Raw genomic sequence first — 6002 nt, 5'->3', positions numbered from 1 at the left:
ATTCATTTGGAACTTCAAAGGTTGCAGAAATCCAAAGGTCACTAGAAGTTAGAAAGTTAAGATTCATGGGGATATGAAAGGTCACTCCTCAAGTTATAAATAGATCCTCACTTCTCATATAAAGGAATTTTAACCTTGGCTTCTCCCACAAGGCATAAGAGAGATAATTTAGTACTTTTGGGGAGCAAGTAGTGGCTCCAATGCTCCACTATTGGAGCAAGTGATGTTTGTTATCTTCATGCATCTTGGGACTTTTACTTAATAATTGAGTCTCGACGACAAATAATTTTTTGTACATGGATTATGAAAGTTAGTAAGACTATTCTATGAATGCTTGTGATTCATTTTTTCTTTTACCAATAATAAGATAGTTGAACTATTTTGGTTATTTTATCACTTATCTAATTGAGAATGTGTTATGATGATTATAATGATCATCGCCTCTTTGTGGATTATTCCGCTTTGATGTTAGACGAGATATTCATGTTCATATGTGTATTTATTAGGGTGGTACCATTACCGCCTTCTTAGAGACTCAATTTCTCTCCTCTCTGTGGTAGAAGAACCTTGATGCACTTGCAACTGAAGACTCACCAAGAACACTAGATTTCTTTTCGAAGGCACATATTTGATTCTCTCTCTTCTGTTAACAATTAAAACCAAGGAAAGTATTTAATTAAATGGAATTCGAGCCATTTCCTGGATGGGGCTCCTATCCCAAATAGTGTGAGGTCTAGTTGGGACCGCATATCGGGGAGAACCCCTTGAATGTTGGCAGGTCCATCACTATCAACATTTCTAGCACTAGAAGGAGGGTAGCTAGATTTTTATGGTTGATAAATCCACCCACCCACATCACACTTTCTCTGGTCAAGGTAGAAACATTCCCAACACTTCTCTGACTCATATTCCTGAAGTAGCAAAATCTTCTCATCCTGGCCCTAAAACAATTTGTGAAACTTCTTACAAGTACATCCAAGCAATTCAACCTATAACCTATCGTTTTGAAAATGCTATTGGATTAATTCCTAGAGCACATAATCTTCCTTATTTTCCTAAGAAGAAAGAAGCAACTCCTACATGGATAGTTGTTTTTACAATCAAAGATTTGGTTTTTTCTACCCTCGAAGAGCTAGCGGAATCTACAGAATCCACAAAAAAACCATAGTAGCCTCCATCTTTCAACGGGGGTGACAGAGACAACGTTGTGCTATCAGACGATACTTTCCACGGGTTAGGAAGTCTCAAAGAAGATTCCTCATATTCTAAAGCAGAGGAGGAGGATATAGTTGAGAACATGGCATACTAAGGTTTGGATTGGATGACTCAAGGTCCACTTTCCCTTCCAGGTGTTTTACACAAGATGCCAAAGCACCCAGAAAATGTACTAATGAAATATGACCCTGACAAGGCGATCAAAGCAAAAGACCATTTGGATAATTTCTACCAACACCTGCATATGCTCAAGGTACATTATGATGATGTTGCATGTAGACTATTTCCTTGTGCCTTAGATGCTAGAGAAATTTCTTGGTATCATAGTCGTCCTGCAAATTCAATTCAGAATTCGAGGGGGTTTAAAAAGTTATTCCTAGAAAAGTTCATCGATGACAAAAAACCAGACATGTTATTAAAAGAGCTAGGGAACCTAAAGATGGGGGGAATAGAAAAGGTCAAGGACTTTAATCAGACGTTCAATTTGTTATTGAACCAATTTCCTTCAGATACAACACCTCATGCCTCCATTACAATCAATTACTACACTTCTTCCTTGCCAACAAGCATATCACAGTCTGTGAAGAGGGCGATCAAGGAAACTTTAGCCCAAAATTTTGAAGAAGCAATTGTTGTTGAGAAGTACTTGCATGCAATTGGAGTCATTTTTTATGATGATTAATCCAAATACTCCAAGGAGATAGGCAAAAGTTCTCAGGCCTCTTTAAGCAAGGCCAAGGACAAAGAAGCTACTGATCTAGAAATCTTGACCCACACTATCAAGAAGTTATCCAATGAATTGGTAGAACTGAATAAAAGGACAAGCGAGACCACTGTTAGCAAAAAGCCCCCAACGTTTAACTTCCTCAAGAAGTTCAATAACAGCAGCAACAACAATAGTCAACCGACTAAGTCTGCATAGAGCTCGAATGTCATGCTTAATGTTGAGAGTATGGGCATGGATCAATATTGTTATTTCCATATATAATATCATTCAGAAAAGACATGCCCACAGTGGAATCACAACATGAATTCTCTTGCTACGCATATTATTGACTCAGTGCTTGCAGATGAATAGACTGAACAAACAGAAGAAAAGGAAGAATCTAAGGTGGTTGAAGAGACTACAAGTGTCATACACACAATTAATAATTTTGGTTTTGTGTTCAATGTTGAGAATAAAACGCAGAAGAACCACCAATGAATGAGGCCCTGAATCAGAAGAAAAATAAATTGAGAAGTCACGAGTCTATTCCTGAACAAGAGTTGAGAAGGAAAATGTTGAAAGAACATTTGTTGAGGAAACTCTCTCTGCCCATCAACCAAGATTCGAAAAAGTCTGGATATGCTACCACAACAAATAACACTTCTGCCAACACTAAAATTAAGATCATCACGCCAGAAGTGCCAAGCAAAGTCACTCCTCCAGACACTTCAGCAATCCCCGCTACACTTGACTACAACATAGTCGAGGATATGAATAAAGCACGCACAAATATTTCTATTTTTTACCTCAAAAGAATAACAAGCCAGCGGGAAATCCTTATTTGAGCCCTTGATCAGGCCTCATAAAGTAATAATTTTTCTTCCCAGAAGGTATCTAGTAAGTCTTCTGGTCCCCTCGAGTTGGTCTTTAACTCTGCAACATTAGAAGCTAATACTCTTTTCTCTCTGTTTTTGTTGACTTTTGAAATCTTCAATTACAATGTTCACAATTGTTTAGTCTATTCTTGTGCATCTGTAAATGTAATGCCACTATTTGTTGCAAAGAAAATAAATTCCAAATGGGATAAAACTGATGCACAAATTATTATGCTGGATAGATATCTGGTCGAGGCTATTGGTGAACTTGGAGATGCGCTTATCAAATTATCTAAAGACGATCGATTTCATCAATGTATCAATATCATAATTGAAGACATACTAGAATCATATGGGTTACTCCTTAGTAGAGACTAGTCAAGCAAATTACAAGGGTATTTCACAATTGACTGGTCACATTTGTGGCTTCTGTGCAAGGGCAAGAACAATCATATCAAGGTGGAAACATAACCTTACATGAAATACATGGTTACATCTTTCGAAAGGAAAAATGAGTCGGTCTCTTTCGCTGATCTAATTTTCAGCCATTACTTTTTGGAAACTGACCTTGGGTGTTATCTCGCACATCCATCACTAATTCCACTAGATACACAGCTGGAGCTCCTTCCTTGCTCTCTGGCTGGTGCAAATGATTTATGTAATATAAATTTACATATAATTACTATTAATAATAGTAGTAATTGTACAGGAAATAAATTGATAGCTTGTAAATTTTGGACTCTTTATTTTGATGGTTCTACGATGCAGGACGTTTCCAGATTCAATTGTGTCCTCACTAACCCTCATAACAAGAAACATGTACTTTCATGTTGTCTGGATTTTGAGAAAAACAATAACACTACAAAATATGAAGCACTCATTCTTGGATTAAAGAAAGCTATAAACCTAAAGGTAGAGTTTAAGAAGGTAATCGGTGACTCAGAGCTAGTCACTTGTCAAGTATGAGATACTATATACTGTATTTCACCTCATCTCAAAAACTACCAACAATAGGTATAGCGTTTGATAAATCATTTTAAAGCTTTCAATATTATTTTTGTTCCAAGACTTAGAAACACAATAGTAGATATATTAGAAAATTTTGTTGCTAGGATGTCTCCATTAAAAAATGGTTTTTCTATTGAAATTCTATAGAAACTATCTTTACCTGACAATGTCACTAACTTACGCATTTTCAATGGCGACCAAAATATACTCCACTCTATGGAAAACCCTAATGTACTTAAAGACACCACCATAGAGGAGGATGAGCACAAGTAGGATCTGCAAGAAGCATCTCAAGCACTGAAAGGAAACACTATGCCAAAAGGTGTGGTGTCCCTGGAGAAATTATATGACTTGTAGAACCAGTTTAGAGGGAAAAAAAACACAAATACTCAGAGTTCAAAGCTCGCATCTGAACAAGTTAATTTGGGATCCCCATAAGATCCGAAGTATGTCAATATCGGTACTTACTATTTCTTGTAGTAGCCAAATGGGAGAAATACACTTTTGTTCGCATTAAATATGCTATTGTTGATGCACCCACACATTTCAATCCAGATTATAGTAAGTATTTCCTTCTCTATACATTTTCTTCGGATTTATCGATTACCGTTGTATTAAATCAAAAGAACAATGAAGGAAATGAGTGACCTATCTCTTTTATGAGCTCTAGTTTACAGGCACCAAAATTAAATTACCTTTCCATTGAAAGAAAAACTTATGCAGTATATAAGGTAGTGAATTATTTCAGGGCTTACTTATTGAAATCTCACATCATTGTATTTGTACCTCACCCAGTAGTAAGAACATTGCTTTTGCAACAAGAGATGGGTGAGAAGAGGGCTAATTGGGTGACCTATCTTCAAGAATATGATCCGGAGTTCAAACCAGTTAACACTATAAAGGGTCACGACCTATGCAGACTAGCAACCAATGAAAAGGATGCTCTCGAATAAAATATCTCAGTATGGGAGGAGGAAATTGAAATGTACAATATTGATCACATTCCTCAGTCCACGTCCACAGTGCCTTGGTATGCAGAGTTATGGTAATTTTTAGAACATGCCACCTTTACCTTGCACTTCTCAAATAAACAGAAAAGGTAAATTCGTTTAAATTCTCTATCATATCAATTGGTCCATGGAGTGCTTTTCCGAAAGCACCACAATGGAGTCCTGCTAAGGTGCCTTGAGCCACAAGATACGAACAAGGTTATGAAGGATCTACATGATGGACTGGTAGGTGGCCAATTTGTGGGTGACACAAAAACACACAAAGTTATGAGGGTTATTTACTATTATCCCACTCTTTTTAAGGATTCTCACGCTTATGTCCGCAAGTTCTAAGGTTTTCAAAAATGTGTTGGTTGTGATCAAAGGTTAGTCACCCCACTTCTCCCAGTAGCAGTCAAAGAACCATTTCAATAGTAGTTCCTTGATTTCATCGGAGAAATCCTTCCACACTCATCAAAGAAGCACCGATGTATCCTCACAGCTACAAATTACTTCACCCGATGGTTGGAAGCAGTTCCACTAAGATAAGTAAATGACCAAGAAGTCATTCACTTTATACAACATAACATCATCACTAGGTTTGGCGTTCCTACATCACTTGTCTTTGATAATGCAACTTGTTTTTCATCATTAAAACTTTAGGAGTTTGCATTGGAAAACAGTATTTTTCTTAAGCATGCATCTAATTATCATCCCCAGGGACATGGTCTAGCTGAATCCACCAATAAAAATCTTATTTGCATGATTAAGAAGACTGTTTGCTCTGAAAATAAGAGTTTCAATACTTCTTTGACGAAAGAATTATGGACCAACTATGTCACTCCCAATCCTTCCCTAAAGACCTTGCCATAATTTCCATTGTATGGTAAAGAAGTTATCTTGCCTCTGAACCTCTACCTCCCAACATTTCAACTCTCTCAAGAGTCACAAGATAAACCTTTCTTACTGGTTCAGAATAAGATAGACACTTTACCAAAACTCGAGGATGAGAGGCTCAAATCCAAGGACTAATTTTTTGTTCATCAAAACCGTATAAAGCACTAGTTTGATAAAAGAATCTACAGGGGCGAAGAGATTTTATGTGGGAGACCTAGTTCTGAGATTGGATAAACCCCATGAGGACAAAGGTAAACATATAAAGTTCTAGCCATTATGGATTAGACCATTCACCATTGAAGAGAAACTCAG

The sequence above is a fragment of the Pinus tabuliformis genome, chromosome 3_2, assembly GCF_031772625.1.
Source record: "Pinus tabuliformis cultivar Carrire ecotype Pingquan chromosome 3_2, CPIR1, whole genome shotgun sequence".
NCBI lineage: Eukaryota > Viridiplantae > Streptophyta > Pinopsida > Pinales > Pinaceae > Pinus > Pinus tabuliformis.
This window is presented reverse-complemented; position numbering follows the sequence as displayed.